The sequence below is a fragment of the Mus musculus genome, chromosome 3, assembly GCF_000001635.26.
Source record: "Mus musculus strain C57BL/6J chromosome 3, GRCm38.p6 C57BL/6J".
Lineage (NCBI taxonomy): Eukaryota > Metazoa > Chordata > Mammalia > Rodentia > Muridae > Mus > Mus musculus.
This window is the reverse complement of record NC_000069.6, coordinates 153075690-153097649: the sequence shown is the minus strand read 5'-3', so window position 1 is coordinate 153097649 and position 21960 is coordinate 153075690. Positions and strand designations below refer to the sequence as shown.

Sequence of the window (21960 nt, the reverse complement as noted above, 5' to 3'; positions counted from 1 at the left end):
TGGCATTTTTAGGATGCTTGGCTCTACATGTGGCCATTGTCCTGTCCCACAGAGTACAAAGAGCTAGACCACTAAGTACCAGGATGAAAATTTTCAGACATTTTTTTTCTCAAAATTGGCCAGAATTTCAGGACAAGGAACAGCAGAAGAGGTTGCTGATGCCTCACGAGGCTGGATCCTTGCTCCCAGTGACAGAGCACCACGCACAGTGCTATTGTAGCCAGTGTTGCACGGATCATCAATCTTTCATGTTTCACTTAGGATGTTGATGGGGCCAAACAAGAGTAAACACCCTAAAATTTAAAAGAATAAAACTGGGGGATATATCAGAACATGGTCAAAAGAATGCTGTGGGGAACTGTGGGAGAGGATCAAAAGGAAAAGAAAACAAGAAAAAGAAAGAGAAAGAGAAAGGAGAAAGGAGGAAGAGAAGAGGAGAGGAGAGGAGAGGAGAGGAGAGGAGAGGAGAGGAGAGGAGAGGAGAGGAGAGGAGAGGAGAGGAGAGGAGAGGAGAGGAGAAGAGAAGAGAAGAGAAGAGAAGAGAAGAGAAGAGAAGAGAAGAGAAGCCTTTTACTGCCGATTGTTTACATGTTTTTTTTCTTTTTTTTTATTAGATATCTTCTTCATTTACATTTCAAATGCTATCCCAAAAGTCCCCTATACCCTCCCCCTGCCCTGCTCCCCTACCAACTCACTCCCACTTCTCGGTCCTGGCGTTCCCCTGTACTGGGGCATTGTAGTGGCTATTCCTGGTTGTCAACTTGACAATATTTGGAATGAACTACAATCCGGAATTGGAAGGCTCACCAGTGACCCTTATCTTGAGGCTTGGAGATCCTTATCTGGATCTTGGTTTGGAGATCTTGAGCCTTAGTGGCTATGGATTCCAGAAGATTGAATCTCTGAGTTTAAGGAACATACCTTTCATCTGGGATTAAAGGTGTAGTGGAACACACCTTTAATCTGGGCTACACCTTCTGCTGGAGACAATATAAGGACATTGGAAGAAGGGAGTCTAGCTCTTGCTCTTGCTCCTTTGCCTGCTTGCTGCGTGAGACTGAGTAACTACTAGATCCTTGGACTTCCATTCACAGCTGAGACTGAACCATTGTTGGGAATTGGGCTGCCGACTGTAAGTCATCAATAAATTCCTTTACTATCTAGAGACTATCCATAAGTTCTGTGACTCTAGAGAACCCTGACTAATACAGGCATATAAAGTTTACTAGACCAAGGGGCCTCTCTTCCCATTGATGGCCGACTAGGCCATCTTCTGCTATATATGCAGCTAGAGACATGAGCTCTGGGTGTACTGGTTAGTTCATATTGTTGTTACACCTATAGGGTTGCAGACCCCTTCAGCTCCTTGGGTACTTCCTCTAGCTCCTCCATTAGGGGCCCTGTCTTCCATCCAATAGGTGACTGTGAGCATCCACTTCTGTATTTGCCAGACACTGGCAAAGCCTCACAAGAGACAGCTATATCAGGGTCCTTTCAGCAAAATCTTGCTGGTGTATGCCATAGTGTGTGCATTTGGTGGCTGATTATGGGATGGAGCCCCCGGGTGGGGCAGTCTCTGGATGGTCCATCCTTTCGTCTTAGCTCCAAACTTTGTCTCTGCAACTCCTTCCATGGATATTTTATTCCCTATTCTAAGGAGGAATGAAGTATCCATGCGTTGGTCTTCCTTCTTGATTTTCTTGTGTTTTGGAAGTTGTATCTTGGGTATTCTAGGCTTCTGGGCTACTATCCACTTATCAGCGAGTGCATATCAAGTGACTTCTTTTGTGATTCAGTTACCTCACTAAGGATGATATCCTCCAGATACAGAACTAAACAAAGAATTCTCAAGTGAGGAATGCCGAAGGGCTGAGAAGCACTTGTTTACATGTTTTTCTGAAATCAAACAACCTTCCTTGGATCGCTGCTTTCTTTGTTACCCTCAGGTATAAAAGTACACTGGAACTAAGGAAGACTGTCTGCAGCATTAGACTGTAGTCTGCCCCATTCTTTCAGGTCTACAGATCCCAGGTCCAGCAGACAAGATCTGAATAGGTCAGTCCAAAAGTTGACATATATAAAATAAGAAGAAAAATGAATCAAGACTGAAGTGTGTGTGTCCCAGGCATTGACACAGATCACTTCACGCAAGGGAGGGCACAGCTGGAAAGTCAATGGGGCACCAAAAAGGTGTGGAAAGAGGATGCCTGTGATTTCTCATAAACCCAATATTTTTAGAGCCACTACCATGTGCCAGGTTCAATGATAGCTATAAAAGTACAACCTGGAACAAAGAGAAAGACCTGCCCTTGTGATATTGTTTGACAGGGAGACAGATATGGTGCGGGTGGCTAGGGGCGCATCAAAGGCAAGTAAGGTGGTTGGGAACCATGGGAAAGGTGGGTACCATCTTAGTGAGCAGTGTTTCAAGATGGTATCTTTTAGAAGAGAGATTTGGGGGCTGGAGAGATGACTCAGTGGTAAAGAACACTGGTTGCTCTTCAGAGGATCCAGATTTACTTCCCAGTACCACATACTGCCTCACAACTATCTGCTCTTCCAATTCCAGGAGGATCTGACACCTTCTTTTGGCCTGCCTCTGTGGGCCCCAGGCAGAGGAGGTACAGAGACATACATGTAAAAAACAAACAAACAAGCAAACAAACACTAAAAAAAACAAAAAACAAAAACAAAAACAAACAAAGAAAACCCAACAACCTCTATAGCAACAACAACAACGAGATAAAGAAGAGAAGGATAAGATAATTGTCCAGGGAAAGGCATCAAGATTTGCAGGGGAATAATGTTCTTAGCTCACTGCAAGAACGTGTGCAAAGGCGGGGAGGAGCAAGAGTGTCTACAACAGAGACGTAGCCAGTAGGCAGAGGGCAGGGGACATCAGGCAAGAGCTGGCCTCGAGCCATACCAGAGTCCTGCTGACAGGTAAAAGTGATGGCTGGAGAGCCATTCAGTCCAGCGGAGGAGAAAGTCAAATGCCATACAAAGGTTTAGGAGTGGGTAGTACCAGAGACAGGACAGGAGCACACTGGAATTCTTCATGGTGTGCAGCTCACAGGAAAGGAGAAGAAGCCAGGCAAGGAAGATGGCAGGTTTGAGCCAGGACACTTGTTAAGGTTAGGGTAAAAGAGAGAGACAGGAAGTGGCTGGAACCAGGGAAGCAACTGATAGAAGAGCAGCCTGCACCAGAGACATCAACATAGATGGAAAGATTGAGAAAGTGGTTATGGGAAGGTAGATGTGGGATATTGGGAAGTGGAGGAGGAGGGAATGGGCAGGCAGGCCAGAGAGAACATAGCAAGTTAACAAGAAGAGGAGACAGGAGCAAACACCATCAGCAAAGCTGAGGCAAGGTCTCGTGGAAGAAACAGGAAGCTAGCAAGAAACCTACAGTGCATAGTCTCTGACTCTTCAACGGTGCCTGTTTGTGGCCAACGGATCCATTGACAAACGATCAAATTTATTTTTTTCAATCTGGTCATCTGGGAAGGACCCTGTTCCCAAGTGCGGTTGGCTGATAAACATTTCAGTTTCATTTAGCAGCCCCTTGCAGAATGAGAATACCTTCTCAGGCCCCACAGCCTGGGCTTGAACACTTCTAACAGTTACCAGCTCTCTACACTCACTCGCAAGCCACTTAACCTCTCCGTGCTACAGACTCCTCACTGCAGAATGGAAGCAATGGTTCTATCTGCCCTCATCGAGTCATTACAAATATTTATAAGTCACTCAGGAAAGGGTTTGGTGATAAGAGCACAGTGGGAACATTAAACACAAGAGCCCTGTAAGACAGGCCTTATCATCCCCATTTTAATGAAAATGAGCTGCAGACAGTTAAGCCTGTGGTAGCCGCGACTGATGCTTCTGCCTCTCAAATTTCCCGTTTTGAAATTCAGTCCTATACCAGTACCATGCAGTTTTTATCACAATTGCTCTGTAGTAAAGCTTTAGGTCAGGCATGGTGATTCCACCAGAGGTTCTTTTATCCTTGAGAAGAGTTTTTGCTATCCTCGGTTTTTTGTTATTCCAGATGAATTTGCAAATTGCTCCTTCTAATTCGTTGAAGAATTGAGTTGGAATTTTAATGGGGATTGCATTGAATCTGTAGATTGCTTTTGGCAAGATAGCCATTTTTACAATGTTGGTCCTGCCAATCCATGAGCATGGGAGATCTTTCCATCTTCTGAGATCTTCTTTAATTTCTTTCTTCAGGGACTTGAAGTTTTTATCATACAGATCTTTCACTTCCTTCGTTAGAGTCACGCCGAGATATTTTATATTATTTGTGGCTATTGAGAAGGGTGTTGTTTCCCTAATTTCTTTCTCAGCCTGTTTATTCTTTGTGTAGAGAAAGGCCATTGACTTGTTTGAGTTAATTTTATATCCAGCTACTTCACCGAAGCTGTTTATCAGGTTTAGGAGTTCTCTGTTGGAATTTTTAGGGTCACTTATATATACTATCATATCATCTGCAAAAAGTGATATTTTGACTTCCTCTTTTCCAATTTGTATCCCCTTGATCTCCTTTTGTTGTCGAATTGCTCTGGCTAATACTTCAAGTACTATGTTGAAAAGGTAGGGAGAAAGTGGGCAGCCTTGTCTAGTCCCTGATTTTAGTGGGATTGCTTCCAGCTTCTCTCCATTTACTTTGATGTTGGCTACTGGTTTGCTGTAGATTGCTTTTATCATGTTTAGGTATTGGCCTTGAATTCCTGATCTTTCCAGAACTTTTATCATGAATGGGTGTTGGATCTTGTCAAATGCTTTTTCTGCATCTAACGAGATGATCATGTGGTTTTTGTCTTTGAGTTTGTTTATATAATGGATTACATTGATGGATTTTCGTATATTAAACCATCCCTGCATCCCTGGAATAAAACCTACTTGGTCAGGATGGATGATTGCTTTAATGTGTTCTTGGATTCGGTTAGCGAGAATTTTATTAAGGATTTTTGCATCGATGTTCATAAGAGAAATTGGTCTGAAGTTCTCTATCTTTGTTGGATCTTTCTGTGGTTTAGGTATCAGAGTAATAGTGGCTTCATAAAATGAGTTGGGTAGAATACCTTCTACTTCTATCTTGTGAAAAAGTTTGTGCAGAACTGGAGTTAGATCTTCTTTGAAGGTCTGATAGAACTCTGCATATAGAGACAGACAAGTGGACCAATGGAATAGAATTGAAGACCCAGAAATGAACCCACACACCTATGGTCACTTGATCTTCGACAAGGGAGCCAAAACCATCCAGTGGAAGAAAGACAGCATTTTCAACAATTGGTGCTGGCACAACTGGTTGTTATCATGTAGAAGAATGCGAATCGATCCATACTTATCTCCTTGTACTAAGGTCAAATCTAAGTGGATCAAGGAACTTCACATAAAACCAGAGACACTGAAACTTATAGAGGAGAAAGTGGGGAAAAGCCTTGAAGATATGGGCACAGGGGAAAAATTCCTGAACAGAACAGCAATGGCTTGTGCTGTAAGATCGAGAATTGACAAATGGGACCTAATGAAACTCCAAAGTTTCTGCAAGGCAAAAGACACTGTCTATAAGACAAAAAGACCACCAACAGACTGGGAAAGGATCTTTACCTATCCTAAATCAGATAGGGGACTAATATCCAACATATATAAAGAACTCAAGAAGGTGGACCTCAGAAAATCAAATAACCCCCTTAAAAAATGGGGCTCAGAACTGAACAAAGAATTCTCACCTGAGGAATACCGAATGGCAGAGAAGCACCTGAAAAAATGCTCAACATCCTTAATCATCAGGGAAATGCAAATCAAAACAACCCTGAGATTCCACCTCACACCAGTGAGAATGGCTAAGATCAAAAATTCAGGTGACAGCAGATGCTGGCGAGGATATGGAGAAAGAGGAACACTCCTCCATTGTTGGTGGAATTGCAGGCTTGTACAACCACTCTGGAAATCAGTTTGGCGGTTCCTCAGAAAATTGGACATAGTACTACCGGAGGATCCAGCAATACCTCTCCTGGGCATATATCCAGAAGAAGCCCCAACTGGTAAGAAGGACACATGCTCCACTATGTTCATAGCAGCCTTATTTATAATAGCCAGAAACTGGAAAGAACCCAGATGCCCCTCAACAGAGGAATGGATACAGAAAATGTGGTACATCTACACAATGGAGTACTACTCAGCTATTAAAAAGAATGAATTTATGAAATTCCTAGCCAAATGGATGGACCTGGAGAGCATCATCCTGAGTGAGGTAACACAATCACAAAGGAACTCACACAATATGTACTCACTGATAAGTGGATACTAGCCCAAAACCTAGGATACCCACGATATAAGATACAATTTCCTAAACACATGAAACTCAAGAAAAATGAAGACTGAAGTGTGGACACTATGCCCCTCCTTAGAAGTGGGAACAAAACACCCATGGAAGGAGTTACAGAAACAAAGTTTGGAGCTGAGATGAAAGGATGGACCATGTAGAGACTGCCATATCCAGGGATCCACCCCATAATCAGCATCCAAACGCTGACACCATTGCATATACTAGCAAGATTTTATCGAAAGGACCCAGATGTAGCTGTCTCTTGTGAGACTATGCCGGGGCCTAGCAAACACAGAAGTGGATGCTCACAGTCAGCTAATGGATGGATCACAGGGCTCCCAATGGAGGAGCTAGAGAAAGTACCCAAGGAGCTAAAGGGATCTTCAACCCTATAGGTGGAACAACATTATGAACTAACCAGTACCCCTGAGCTCTTGACTCTAGCTGCATATGTATCAAAAGATGGCCTAGTCGGCCATCACTGGAAAGAGAGGCCCATTGGACACGCAGACTTTGTGTGCCCCGGTACAGGGGAACGCCAGGGCCAAAGGGGGGGGGTGGGTGGGTAGGGGAGTGGGGGTGGGTGGGTAAGGGGGACTTTTGGTATAGCATTGGAAATGTAAATGAGCTAAATACCTAATAAAAAATGGAAAAAAAAAAAAAAAAAAAAGAAATTCAGTCCTCAGGTTGATCCATTTAAGAGATGGGCTTTGAGATCTGACTGGACCAGAAGGCAGGGCCCTGGAAAATGAGATTACCCTCCTTGTAAGAGGCTCAAGGAGCCCATTTGTCTCTCCCACCACATAAGGAACCAAAGATAAGGCTCACTCACTTATGATGAATGGCACTCATCAGACCCCGAGTTAGACAGTGCCTCCACGTTGGACTTCCCAAGTCCCGGAAGCAAGTGCCGGCTGCTTAGAAGTTCCCGTGACAGGCCTTTGTTAGCATCATGGGAAAAGACTAAGACTTTCTCAAGACCCCACAGCACAGGGCAGCTGGAGCTGAGATCTGCTGCTACATTTACTCTTGGAGCATGTTCTCAACTTATTGATGCAAGCAGCACCTCTTGCCAAGGTTCCACCTCTATAGCCATTTCCACACACAGATGGCTATTTCTACCACCGACACTCTTCTCTTCTGACATATATGTGTGTTTTATATTCTTGCTGTTAAATCCAAATTACATTACACATATATATATACTCACACATGCATACACACATATAGTACACACACTCACATGTTAATATACATATATATTCACATACACCCAAACACATCCACACACATGCACACACATAGGTACTGTTACAGATGTATATATACACACATATGCATATACATATTCATGAATAAACACATACATACATCCACCCATACACAGACACACACAGACATATATATAAGACACATACACCAATATATACACAAACATACACATGAATATACACATATACTTACACATATTTATATACACACATATATACAAACACATAGAGCACACATATATACACAAGTACATAAACACATAAGTGCACATAAACATTCACACATACATATATAAATCTCTATATAGATACACATACACAAATAAATATACATGTGTACATACACACAAACACATATATACAAACATACAGAGACAGACACATCATAACACACACACACACACACACACACACACACACACACACACACACACCAAGCTTACTACTGAATCCCAGCCCAGGGTCTGAGGCTAAGCTTAATGCGATTTGGTTTTAGTTTGCTTGTTTAAGCCTTTAATGGTATTTGATACATTAACTGCCTGCCTCTTGCTGGACTTTGAAATGTTGGCTGAAGTGACTGATTTGTTCTCACCTCTCAGAGAATAGCTGGAGCTACATCACAGTAAGCGCAGAACTGAAGAGAAAAGTGAGCCATTCTAGCTACCTGATGAATCTGTAGCCACTGCAGAAATCAGTAGGGAGGTTCTAACATGTACAATCTGAGGTTGGAAGGCACACAAGTCACAATCTTCAAAGGACCTGAGTTCAATTCCCCGCATACATGGCAGGCTGCTCACAACTGCACAATTGTTACTCCAGCGCCAAAGAACCCAATGCCTCTGACCTGCACGGGCACCTACACTCACATACACACATACACACATACACACAGACACACTCACATACATGCCCACACACAGACACACTCACATACATGCCCACACACAGACACATAATCCAAACACTAAATAAAGATATCTTTAAGAGATTAAAATGGAACTGCCTTATGCTCCAGCTGTTTCACACTTGATGGTCCCAGGTCAGCATCTCATGGAGGACCTTGTACATCCATGTTTACTGTGGTGCTGCTCCCAATAGCCAAGAGGTGGGTTCAGACAGGCTGCCGATCAACATATGAGACCGTGGTGTGTGTATATAATGGAGAATTACTCAGGCATAAAGAAGAACCATGCTAAGCAAAATAGGCCAGACTCAGAAAAACAATATCGCATGTTTCTCTCATGTAGGAAACCTAGACTGAAGAAGAAGAAGAAGACATGATGAAAGCAGAAGGGAGAATATTTGGGAAAAGGAAGGCGGGCAGTTGGAAGGCGGCGGGGAAGACAGGAATGAGGGATGAGTGTGGTCAGCGTACCTTGTATCTGTGCTTGAAAATGTAATACTGAGACTCACTGTTGTACACAATTAACATACGGTAATAAAGGGACCCATATGAGGCAGCAGCATGCCTGACAATGTGCCCTTTTGTCACTCAGTTTGAGAATCCTCAATGACGTCATCAGCATCCCATTACGGGAGTTGGTGACTTTGGGGTACTTAACTTCCGCTTTCCTGTTCTTTTTTTTTTTTCAATTTTTTATTAGATATTTTCTTCATTTACATTTCAAATGCTATCCCAAAAGTCCCTATACCCTCCCCCTGCCCTGTTCCCCTACCCACCCACTCCCACTTCTTGTCCCTGGCATTCCCCCTTACTGAGGCATATAAAGTGTGCAATACCAATGGGTCTCTCTTTCCAATGATGGCCGACTAGGCCATCTTCTGCTACATATGCAGGTAGAGACATGAGCTCTGGGGGAACCGGTTAGTTCATATTGTTGTTCCACCTATAGGGTTGCAAACTCCTTCAGCTCCTTGGGTACTTTCTCTAGCTCCTCCATTAGGGGCCCTGTGATCCATCCAATAGGTGACTGTGAGCATCCACTTCTCTATTTGCCAGGCACTGGGCATAGCCTCACAAGAGACAGCTATATCAGCGTCCTTTCAGCAAAATTTTGCTGGCATGTGCAATAGTGTCTGCATTTGGTGGCTGATTATGGGATGGATACCCGGGTTGGACAGTCTCTGGATGGTCCATCCTTTCATCTCAGCTCCCAACTTTGTCTCTGTAACTCCTTCCATGGGTATTTTGTTCGCTATTCTAAGGAGGAATGAAGTATCCACACGTTGGTCTTCCTTCTTCTTGATTTTCTTGTGTTTTGCAAATTGTATCTTGGGTATTCTAAGTTTCTGGGCTAATATCCAAATGGGACCTCATAAAATTGCAAAGCTTCTGTAAGGCAAAAGATACTGTCATTAAGACAAAAAGGACACCAACAGATTGGGAAAGGATTTTTACCAATCCTAAATCTGATAGGGGGCTAATATCCAATATATACAAAGAACTCAAGAAACTGGACTCCAGAAATTCAAATAGCCCCATTAAAAATAGGGTACAGAGCTAAATAAAGAATTCTCACCTGAGGAATACTGCTTTCCTGTCCTTTGGGACCTCATAAAATTGCAAAGCTTCTGTAAGGCAAAAGATACTGTCATTAAGACAAAAAGGACACCAACAGATTGGGAAAGGATTTTTACCAATCCTAAATCTGATAGGGGGCTAATATCCAATATATACAAAGAGCTCAAGAAACTGGACTCCAGAAATTCAAATAGCCCCATTAAAAATAGGGTACAGAGCTAAATAAAGAATTCTCACCTGAGGAATACTGCTTTCCTGTCCTTACTCAGCAAATTTAAAAGGACAAAGCACATCATGGCAGGGGACAGTTGTCCAACTTGTCATCTGCTGCTGCTTGTGTATCTTTCCCTAACAAAAGGAAAGGTTCTCAGACTAATTTTTAATATGCATCAATCCAGGAAGTCTTCACATTTGAGTAATTACTATTATATGCCCCAGAAACCACTCAGTAAAAGAGCCGCCTTTCCCACGCATGTGCAGACAGGAGCAGCAGGCTATTCCGTGTTAGCTCAAGCCAGTGAGACAGGGAGACACAGAACATGTGGACGAGGGTCACTCCTGGGACACTTTTGCCAGCTCATGTAATGAGCGGCTGTGGCAGCTACTCAGGGAAGGCAGAGTCCCCTCAGCATCCAAATGAAGCAAATATTTGAATTTGATAGGGAGAGTGGGAAAAGACCATGTATCCATTGGCTTTACAAAATACACAGCTGGCTGGCTTAATTCCCTTCCCCATTGCTGTAGTAAAATAAATACACTGACCAAAGCAACGTGAGGGAGAAAAGATTCATTCTTGCTCAGAGCTCAGAGCTCAGTCCACCATGGCAGCCCATTTAAGGAGAGGGAGCTAAAACCAGCTGGTCACATGGCATCCACATGCAGAAATCAGAAATCCATGACTGAGTGCTTATTACTTAGTCCCCTTTTTCCATTTACACAGTCCAGGATCCTAGCTAGGGGATGCTGCCACCCAGAGTGGACAGATCTTCCAATTTCAATTGAGGTAATCAAGTAAGCCCGTACAGGCCCATCCAGAGGTCCATCTCCAAGGTGATTCTAGTTTCTGTCACGTTCACAATAAACCCTAGCCATCACGTTGGCCTGATTTTTTTCTTTTAAATGTAAAATCCCATGGATGTAACCAGAGCTGACTGTCCCAGAAACACGCACAGAATCTTAATTGAGCTTTGACTGTAAACTCCTAACCTTCTGTGGCTATGTTCTTACACTGCTGTCACTGCTAAGCAGCCTTGGTTCCTCAAAAGAGCTCTGAGGAATTCCATTACTGTGTCAAGTTCCTGAGATGAGAAGCCTGAGGTGGAGGAAGGGTCAGGGCCTGGGCTCCCTCTCCCCTGCTCCAGAACTCCCTCTAAGAATCTGCTGGTCCCATGGCTATGGGCAGAATGACTTCAGTCTTTACAGGCACCCCCCTCTGTGTGCTTCTATGTGCCAGTGTTCCATTTTCTGTAGACACAGCTGTATTACTCTAGACTTTCAGCCTGTCAGAGTCTGACCTCTTTTTAACTAGCTGGACACGCTTGTCTTTGTAACCATATGCCAGAGCACTGGAAATTAGGGCTTCAATCTCTGAATATTGGAAGATGTAATTCAATCCATATCAATTAATCTTCCAGAAAAGAGGACTGAGGCCAAAAGACAACCCGGGAAGATTTGCATGTCCTATCCACTAAAGGCATCCAAAGGCACGCCAGTATCTTCCAAGCTTTGAATCTGTATGGGATTTACAAAGGAAACTATATTAAACCAAGAGTTTCCCCATTATAGGTCACTTGGGAATCTATTTTCATAAGCAACTCCGTTTCATCCACTGGTATGCCTGGAATACCTCTCTGAAAACACAAGCAGATGTATTGTCAAGCAGTCCAACGGAGAAAGGCCGAAGACGTTTAAATCATGGTCATTTGTCTATTACCAACTGAGAGAACAAATTCCAGGCAGGCTAACGTGCCTCTTTGGCCGTCCATCAGCCCTGCTTCTCTCCTGGTCTCTGGGAGTGCTCAGGGGTGGCAACACTGATGGACTCAGAACTCGGAGCAAAGGAGCCCTCATTATCTAACACAGGAGCGCAAAGCAGGATGCTGGCACCTGGCCAAAGCTGTTTGAATGAGGTTGTGCACTCTAGTGCAGGCTCTGGTTGATCCCTGGCAGTGCGGGTCGAATGGGGAGGAAACAACAGCCTGGCAGTGGCTGATTCGTGCGTGGAAGGAAACCGAGATGGAGCCAGGCCCCAGAGCTGCCCATGCTGCTGCAGTTAATCAGAGCCACAGCTGGCTGCCGCGGGCCTGTGCATCAGTGGTCACGGGCTCTGGGGCCTCCTGTGGGCCTGGCAGCTCTGTGGTTTGTCACCCTGCTAATCCACCTGGGCACATCCTCCTGTGTGATGGAGCAGGAGCAAAGTCACTGTAGTGGCTGTACGCTTTCTTTCCAACAGATGCTGCTTTCCTGAACGCCTGACTTTGCGATTAACTCTGGCTTTTTTTTTTTTTTTTTTTTTTGCCATATGCCTTTCCCAAAGCCGCTTTAGCTCCTGGTGCAAGCTGAGCACGGGTGATTTCACTAATCCCGCGCGCTGTGGGCTCCCGGCAGCTTGCTTCTCTGCAGCATCTGTACTTGGCTCTTGGCCCGCCTCCTTTGGCCTGGCTAAAACAATTGCAGGCCTATTTGTCCGGACAGGCTCATTATCGGTTTAACCCGTGGACTCACAGCAGACACCACAGAGCCACCACCTCCATTCAGAACTGGAACTGATCAGAAAATATCCGTAATAGGACCACCCCTGTGGAGCTGTCTTCAATCCTGCTGTGGAAAGGAGGGAAGTGGAGCAGCAACAGAGCAGAGATGTACAGAGCCAGCCCAGGGCGGGGCCACTAAAATAGACCGGGATCTCGCTTGACCCAGGTGAGAAAAGGAGAAAGCTGTTATATGAACGTTGGTGAGGCACCAGTGTTATGTAAATTATCTGAAGCCAGATGGAAGACTAAGTCTGTTTGTTTGTTCAGTTTTTCAAACATCTACTCAACCTTCAACCGGCCCTTCTAGTTACACAGCATAGGATTAAGAAGTCGACACCCTCCTGGCGTCCACATATAACAGGTACCCACATGAACCAGCTACTAATCAGGGTGGAAGATTGACTGAGCTGAAGCCAGTGTGCTGGATCACAAAGACCAGGCAAAGAGGCTGCAAGTCTGTCTGAGCACCCATGCAGCTGTTTCTAGAAGCCTTAAAAGAAGGCCCATTGCGTTGCTAGGGAGATGGTAATCGGTCCTGAGGAGCTTGCCCTGGAAGCATAAGGACCTGCGTTCAGTTCCCAGAATTCATATTTTAAAAATCCTAGTCGATTGGCCGGCCAGCCTAGCCAAATTGGCGAGGTTCAGGGTCTCAAAAGATGAGGTGGACAGTAAGACCACCCAAGGTTAATCCTGCCTCTATTTGTAAATACACATGCGTACACACCAGTAAGGGAAGAAAGGAGCTCTTCTTCTGCGTGCCCACAACAGTGGACTTAAGTGTTCGAGTGCATGCACACACACACACTCACACACACACACACACACACACACACACACACACACACACGCACGCACGCACACACACAGACATACACACACACACACACGCGCGCGCACACACACACACACGCGCGCGCGCACACACACACGTACATGCAAAGACATACACAGAAATACAGCTGGAGGTTCTGTTGTATTTAGAAAACAACAATAAAACGTGCAACAAGAAAAGGCCATTTTGTCTCCCCTCCCCCACAGAACCTCAGGAAAGCTACTGAAATGTGATTTGGTCCTCCTGGGGGACTGAGCCCAAGGAGCCTTCCAAAGAAAATGGAATTGTTTGTTCTACACTCAACTCAACACTCACTGTACATTCTGCCTGGAAACCACAGCAAAGGAGACCAGGAACAAAAGGGAACACAGGCAGAGGTTAGCGATTCCCTCCTAGAGGGCTAGGCTGTTCTCCAGATCTGTCCCACTACGACAGGCTCCCTGGGGGTTTGCTGAGAAACCCCTTCTAACGGCCCTCCTCAAGTGGAAACCTGTTACAAGCTCAAGGAAGAATGAATTTCTGAGACAACCTCTCTGGCGTCTATGAACCAGGCAGTGGTGCTGTGCGAGAGAAAATAGGATGGAAATAGAGCAGTGTTGTGGCAACATTTTCACAAGCAAAGAGAAAATAAAATCAAACATTTCGTTTCTAAGCACCATACTCTTTCCTACCCCCAAAGGTGCCTATTTTTGTTGTTGTTGTTGTGTTTCTTCTAATAAATTGCTTTTACAACAATGTAAAACCCTGAGACAATGAGTTTTTATTTGAACATTCTGCTTGTGACTGGGACTCCACACCAGTAAAACTTGTTGCCAACAGCTCTGATCCGCTTCTGAAGAAGGAATTCTCTCACCCAAGGGTCTCAGTTTCAGCCACGCACTGGCGTCCCCTGGAATATCTTATACACATACTAGTGCCTGGTCCTCCCTCCTCACAGTCTGATGTGTAACGGGTCTGTGCACTTGTATGTGGCACTGAGTTTTTAAGTTTGCAAGTAGATTGTAATACATGCTTGTCATAGTTCTAGTTCAGTGTTGACCTGATTGTATCTGGATCAAATAAGAGACATGATCTGGGAGTGTATGTCCTGGAAAGATTAACACAGAAAGGGAGTCCCCCAGCGTAGGAGACACCTCCCAGGCAGCCCAGGAAGAAAGAGCTTCCAGAGAAAACCAGTACTGCCTTGTGTGCCCAACTCTGCTACTCTCTGGCCGGGTATTTCCCCTGCTCCTGCCTCTTTTGTGGCTGGTATCGTTCTCTGACAGAGCTCAGCTTCTTTGTCCTTCCAACGAGGACTGAAGACCAGCTGCTATTGTTGGACTGTCCAACTCATATTGATAAGCCCATCTAAAATCCCCTTTGTAACAGATAACCTTTCCATCAGCTCTGTTCTCCAGGGAACTCTGACCAATACAGCACTGGAAGCTGAGGGCCAGTGGGAGACAACCTGGCACCAGGTACGTGTGTTGCTGCACTTAAGATGAGCCTCGTGCGCCACAGGATGAACCACATCCTCTCCTCTGATATCCAACCTCACGGTCTCTCCAAACTCGGTGCAGTAGTCTCTGTGACATGCATTGAAATGAAATGAAAAGCTGGGGCAGTGTCAGAAAGAAATGCTGAAACAGAACAGAAGGCTCACTAAATTGAAATCTGTGGAGCCCCCAAAGGAGGGTGTCCCTCACAGTGTCTCCCCACAGTTCACCAGTGCCCCCAGCCTCCCTGCAGCAAGCTGCTCCTCACTGGTGTGCTTTGACTGTCAGCTTCAATCTCTACCTGGTCCAAGGAAGCACACATGTCCTCTCCCAGGCCCTCCACACCCACATCTATACACCATAGCCGGATATAAGTCCCGCTTACTTGAGAGGCAGATGTGTGACAAGGCGCGTGTGCAGTGGTGCACCCAGCTTCTATGCCTGTGCACTTGCTAGTCACACAAGCAAAGGACACCCTATATCTATCAGAGAGTCTGAGCAGAGGCCTCCACGGGGACATCTTAGGCAACTTATCCCATGGAGGAGTTACAGAACTCCACAACCCCTGCACATATCATAGTATAACCTCAGGCAGGAACCTCAAACAGAAATGGCTTCAGAAGCCAGAAAGACAGGGGCTGAGTTGAGAGTACAAGACAGTAGAGGATGCTGGGTATTGGACTCATCTAATAATTTCCCATACTGAAGTCACAAAATATGAAAATGACCATGGCATCCAAACAAAACACATTTGGAAGTCAGTGGCCCCATGAGCCCCAGCATTTGAATTCAGGACTAAACCCATAGTAAGACAAAATATATCTTCTTCATCTGACCTCCAAAACATATGTCCCAATCTTAGAAGCAATGCTTCGAAGCACATCTATCTCTGGTAGATGCAGGGTGTCCTTTGCTTGTGTGACTAGCAAGTGCAGAGGCTTGGGATCTGGGAGCATCACTGCCCACGTGCCTTGTCACACACCCTCCTCTCAAGACAGGAGTCTGAGCTCAGGGCGACGTCCTCATTGCTGCCCCTCCAGCAGGAGAGTCCATGGAGTGTCCTTAAAGGGATGATATTTGCCGAAAGGTTGCTTTCCGGGAGGTGGTTTGAGGAAGTTCGGAAAAATTTAGGATGTGATATCTAGCTGGAGGAGGCAGGTAACTAACTGGAAGTATGTCCTTTAGACTACATGTTCCCCCAGCCTTCTCCCTCCATCTGGCTCTGATTCCTTCTTCCCTGAGATGAGCAGCCTCTGTCACATGACTTGCTTCCATGATGCTGTGCCTCACCAAGACCTAGACTCAGTGGGGCTGGCACTGTGGACTGCAGGGCCTGGTACTTAGAGGGAGTTTAACCCTCTTCCCTTCCTATGGTTACATCAGGGAGTTTGTTACGGTGACTGGAAGTCTGGCCAAGGCAGAGCTTCTGAATCATGGGTTGGCTTTACCAGCCATTCTGCACTTTTGACTCACCTGCTCCCTCCCCTTCTCAACTCTCCTCGGCTGAGTGGCCATTTATATCTTCAGTCCAAGTAGATGCTCCTTCTTCTCCCACTTAGTGTCTCATGCTCTTCCCTTGGCAGCTCGAAAGTCTCATGAATTCCCAATGGCATCTTGTATTTAGTTGTTCATGGAAGCAAACCCTTTATGACTGTAAATATCTGTTTGTATTTGTTACTTCTCTACTGCTGTGATAAAACACCATAACCAAGGCAGCTTATAAAAGGAAGATCCCATTTGAGCTTATAGCTCCGGAGGGATCAGAGTCCATCATGGCAGGGAATCGTAGCAAGTAACAGACATGGCGGTAGGAAAGGCTGAGAGCTCAAATCTCAACACAAACAGGAAGCCAGCTGAAAGCACAATGGGAATGACCTCTGGGTCTACCTCCAATGACACACTTCCTCCAACAAGACTTACTAATCCTCCTGAAACAGCACAACCTACTGGAGACCAAGCATGCAAATGCCAGAGCCCACAGGGTCATTCTCTTTCAAACTACCACACAGCCTCACCAGGCTGGTTTGGAATTCCTTGAATGTCAGATGATACTGTTTGCTCCTGAGTTCACACAGCATGGTAGTGTACTAATACTGCTGGTGGCAGTGAACCTTTACATATGCAATAGCAGAGTATACCTATGTGTTGACATAGGAAATATTGATAAGAATGTGGACAGCTGTATCATTTGTAGCATCCTTACAATATATTCAGTAACCTCTGTTTATAAGCTGCAACGCCAAGAGAAAAAGTCATGCCACAGAGACTTGATGAAGCATGTCATAACTCACACGCCATCTTAAAACATATATTAAAATGATAGCTTTGGGGACACACACATATATCATGAGCTCTGCTGGTTTCAGAAGGCTGCTGTAACCAAGTCTCACAATGGGGTGGCTTCCCCAACAGAAACTGACTATCGTGCAGCCCTGTTGACTGATGTGTCAGCAGGATTAGTTCTCTCTGAGGCTGTGAGGAGAAAGAATGAAGGAAACTGAGAGCCAGATGAACAAACACTCTGTGATCAAATGATGGATGCACTTGCAGCCTGGCTCAAGTCCTCAGACCTCTGATTATCACCCTCTCCTTTCCCAATGTGTAGGAGGAAAATGGGGGAAATGGGACATACAAAGATCAATTGCGCCTATATTCTTATGGTTAGGCACTATGTCAATTACTTTTCTCATCACTGTATCAAAAATCCTTAATGGGGGAGGGGCAGTGCAAGCAAAAGGGCTTCTTTAGGGCGTTCTGGTTTCAGAGGGATTAAGAGTGTGGTGGAATGACTCCTTCCACAGAGACAGTGTGAGGCAAAGGCTTGTTCACATGTATGCAGGTGACAGAGGATGTCGGCTGGGGTTGGGGGAAAGTATAACCTTTAATGGCTTGCCTTTAGTGACCTAATTCCTCCTAAATCCCACCTCCTAAAAGCCCCACAGTCTTCAAAGTAGCCCCCCTCACTCAGGAGCTGGGGTTCATGACAGGAGCCTGTAGAGGACATTACAGACTCAAATCACACAAGGTATGGAGTCAAGCGAGCAGAAGCACTCAGATGTCTACCACCCTCCATTCTGTTGACAAAACAACTGTTTGAAGAACTTAAATACCAAATGTGGACACATAGAGATTCGTGACTAGTATAATTATAGTGACACTCATCAAAGGAATTTGGCCTAGGGCAGTGGACAGCCTTGAATAATTACAATGATTGCATATTCTCTATATCAAATGTATATATACAGTAAACTGAAAGGATCTACGAAAGCTGGGTGTGGTATGGGTCATTTCCAGAGTGAGGGGATCTATTCAGCCTGCCCAATCTGCAGTTACTTCCTCTGTTCAGAAATGGCCTCTCGGTCCGTAGAAGTGGATCTTCTCAGCAAACGTATGCTAGATACCTAGTTGTCACTGAGGTATTCCGGGGCAGACAAGGGACCAGGACTGTGAAGAGCCCAGCTCATCAGCTAAGTGATTTCTAAGATCTGGAGTTAGGTGCTGTGTATAAGCACCTTGCTCTTCTTGGATAGGAAATCTAGACACAGGAGAGGCAGATAGACATTAAAAAAGGTAAAAATAGAGAAAGATATCATAGATAGATGGATAGATAGATAGATAGATAGATAGATAGATAGATAGATAGATAGATAGATAGATGATAGATAGATAAATGGATAGTTAGATGGTAGACAGATGGTAGATGGTAGAGAGATAGATGGAGACTACCTGTGTTCATATCCATGGTGGGTTTTGGAAAAGGTCCCTGTATTCTCAATCATGCCTTGTCTTTGTGTGAGGTCAAGTTAGTTCCTGTATGTGTAACCGCAGGGACCTGACTAATATAGCTCAGCAGATGGCAGGAACAAAGCACAGAAGAGAAAGGAGATGAATTTCTCAGCTAACAGGTGGCAGGGAGGGTGCGTGTGCCTGGTCCCATCCCTCCAACTTTGCCCACACACTTACCTCTACGGCCCACTCGGGAGACACATTTCCAGCTTTCTTTTTCTTTTTCTTCTACTTTTTCTTCAATGCAGAGTGAGAAACAAATGAAAGAAACAAAACATTCTAAATGATTAGTCTCTGCCAATGGAGCTGGACAGCCTCCAGCTTCCCACATAGTCACCGTCAAGCAGCTGTCCCCAAGAGCGCAGGAGGAACTGCTAAGCCGGGGAGAATTCTGCTTTGGGAGCAAGCACACGCTGGTCCCAGAAACAGAGAGGTAGAACAGTCAAGGACACAGAAAGCGGTTTTATACCAGGAAGTTTGAATGCAAAGGTTAAGCAGACCAACGAGCGGCCAGTGTGGGGCGGAGCCCACAAAAACCTCCTTTAATCTCAGGAAGAACTGAATTACTATTAAATGAGTTGATACAATTTACAGCTAAGGAAGAGGAAATACAAACTCACTTACTGGCATGTTTCCATGTCTACCAGGTGCCCATGCTGACAACAGTTCTCCCTTAAACAGACTGCACCATTTGGAAAGAATTTCATTAAATCCAGCTAGGGCCCGACCATGCCTTCTCTAGTACCTGGGTGCTTCATCTAGCCATGCCTTCTCTAACTTTCCTCCACAGTAAATAGACTGATGGCTGGTTTAGGGTTGGCTGTAAACGTGTGCTCCATGCATGGATTATGTTAAGTCAGACATACTGTGGGACTGGTCAAAACTGGAACTGCAGCTTGGGAACACCCTCATGACCATTGAGTCCCTCCCCCCCCCCCCCATGCAACCCAGAGGCTCCTCTTTCCACACTGCTCTTGAACACACCAGCATTGCTTCCTTCAGAAGACCTGTGAGCACTGGGCGAGCTGGGCAGCAGAGCTCTTGCCCAGTACGCCTGAGCCTTGAGATTCCACAGCCCCTAGCACCACACAAAAGGCACTAAGAACTGGTAAGGGGCTCGAAGACAGAGGAATGGCTATGTGCAACAGCTCGCTTCTGACGAACACAGAGCTACATTTCTGATGGACGACTGGCTGTATTCTATCAGGAAAAGGGACCCCAATAAGCACAAAGGGCTAACGGGGTTCGTAGCTAAGACGACAGGCAGTAATTTCAAAATGGTACTCTGCATGATTGATCCGCTTTCAGGAGGCCTTCCATGGCAGGGCTCTGAGAGGTCTTTTATCATTATCTCTTTCCTCTGCCCTGAGTTTTTCTGCGAGGACTCTGCGCAACTCTCTCTCTAAGCCTGGCTCCTATGTCACTTTCAACTCCCCTTCAGGGCTCAGTGAGCCCCAGTTCAATCTCCTGGGAGCACAGACTTCTTGGTCTTGCTGCTTTCCTTCTCCAGCATAATCCTGTCATGATCTTTATGTCCTCATACGTACCTGAGGCCTGTCCTTGTGATTACTAATTCCACCCCATCTCTCTGCAGTAAATTGAGCTGAGAGCCATTGAAAGTACAGGCTCTGAAAGTACTCTACCAGTGAGATATGCCCCACACCTCTTCTCTTTGGTTTCAACAATTTTGCCTTCCAAATTTTCTTTCTGCTGTGCACTTTAGCTTGGTTTGGATAGTGGAGGTCCTCAGCTGACCTTTCTTTCTCTTTCCAGCTCTACTGCAACAATTCTGACTCTGATGTAGTAAGGATGCTGCCAGTGGTCTAAAGGACATTTCATTCATTTCGAGAAAAGGGTGAAGGGGAAAGTTCCCCTTGCGTGGTATTTTCTTCCCACACCATCATAACAGGAGTCAGGAGACCAGCATTTTGCAAAATCTTTCAGAGCAATATTATTTCTAAGGATTAAACCTAAAGGGAATTCAAAGTCAGCCATAAACAGCGAAGTTAAAAGGCTTGTTAAGTCTCTCCTGCTCTGATGTACTTGAGTCCTAGCTTGCAAGGAAGCTTCTGATGTATAAAGAGGCACGGGGGGATCTCAGAAAATACAAACTTTTAGTCAGGCGATGAGCTTCAATTTCTATTTATCAGATGTTCTGCCCTGGTGATCTGACGTTCTTAGTATGTATGGGGATAGCAAGCATGTGCCAATCTGTCCAGCTAAAACCAAGGTTGGAATTTAGGGCAACTAAAGCCTTTCCGCCTTCATCATCCCCTCTGACTGCTTGGAATTGGACAAGTCTGAGAACTGACATGCCATTCAGTATCAGCGGATGGAAGACAGAAGGAGCCACAATGGAAAGGAAGAAAAGGAAAGTGGAAAGATGTGACTCCCCAAATCTCTGCTTCCCTTTAAAACTCAGCTGCTACCTTGTCAGAAATACCCCACTATGTGTGTTTTTAAAGATTCTGTGTTTCCTTTATCTAACCGAAGTTCCACCAGGGCTGGGGGAGATGGCTCTGTGGGTATAGGACTTGCTATATGAGATGGAGACTTGACTTAGAGTCCTCAGAATCCATGTAACATTGGGTGTAGTAGCACAGACATGTAATCCCACCTGTCCTACAGGGAGATGGGAGGGAGAGACAGGCGAGCCCCTGCAGGGACTCACGCCAGCGGGCCCAGCATATGTAGTGACCATAAAAGCTAAATATCATTCCTCTAAAGTGTAGAAAACAACGACTGATGCTCAAGCTACCCAGAGTCTTGTATCAGTTACACAACTGAGTTTATAATTAAATAAAAATTAAATGTTTAGGGTTTTTTTTTAATTAATAAAGCAAAGATTTAGAGCTTGACTTCATTCTCTTAAGATGTTGAAGGAAGCCAAACACAAAATTGATCATAACTGAAATATTGAAGCAAGCCCCATTCCTTCACAGGAGTGGCTGGAGACTGCACGTGGACTGTAGTTTGACATGGTAATCCTAATTTTTTTCATATCACTATAATTAAGCCTTACCCTTA

The 21960-nt window shown here is 45.1% G+C and overlaps 1 long non-coding RNA gene across 1 annotated transcript in view; it reads right to left on the bottom strand.

Annotated features, from left to right (window-relative positions):
• Nucleotides 1–19379, bottom strand: part of Gm52620 — a 67712-nt gene extending 48333 nt beyond the window's left edge. Inside the window, exon 1 of the long non-coding RNA XR_003954593.1 lies at nt 19111–19379. This is a non-coding gene — a long non-coding RNA (predicted gene, 52620). The remainder of the gene's footprint in view (nt 1–19110) is intronic.
• Nucleotides 19380–21960: the final 2581 nt, after the last annotated feature.